General features: G+C 63.9%; 1 long non-coding RNA gene across 1 annotated transcript in view; it reads right to left on the bottom strand.

Moving 5' to 3' along the window:
- The window catches only part of LOC107182469, a 4,745-nt gene extending 4,421 nt beyond the window's left edge, over positions 1 to 324 (bottom strand). The window contains exon 1 of the long non-coding RNA XR_001513184.1: positions 207 to 324. This is a non-coding gene — a long non-coding RNA (uncharacterized LOC107182469). The remainder of the gene's footprint in view (positions 1 to 206) is intronic.
- Positions 325 to 330: the final 6 nt, after the last annotated feature.

Here is a 330-nt window from a genome sequence, read left to right as displayed (position 1 = left end):
TAGCCCGAGTCCCCCGCGCTCCCCTCTCTGCCCGGCTTCTCCTGGCTCTAGCCTGCTTCGCTTCTTTCCACCTACCCAGAAACTTGAAAGAACTTCTCATTTTTCCACCCAAGAGCCAAACCCGTGAACACACTTCCAACTCCTCCTAACAGCCCGAGACCCAATCCTCCCACAGCCCTCGGGAGCCGGGGTTGCCGGGGCCTTACCTCGTCTTGCCCGGGTGCTGCCCCCTTCAGGCGGAGTTGGAGGTGCTGCGGAGAAGCCGGTGGCCGTGCGGCTGCGAGAGCGGTTGCTGGTGCGGGTGCGGTAGCTGATGCGGGTGCTGGTGCG

The sequence above is a fragment of the Myotis davidii genome, unplaced genomic scaffold (assembly GCF_000327345.1).
Source record: "Myotis davidii unplaced genomic scaffold, ASM32734v1 scaffold54, whole genome shotgun sequence".
Taxonomy (NCBI): domain Eukaryota; kingdom Metazoa; phylum Chordata; class Mammalia; order Chiroptera; family Vespertilionidae; genus Myotis; species Myotis davidii.
This window is presented reverse-complemented; position numbering and strand designations above follow the sequence as displayed.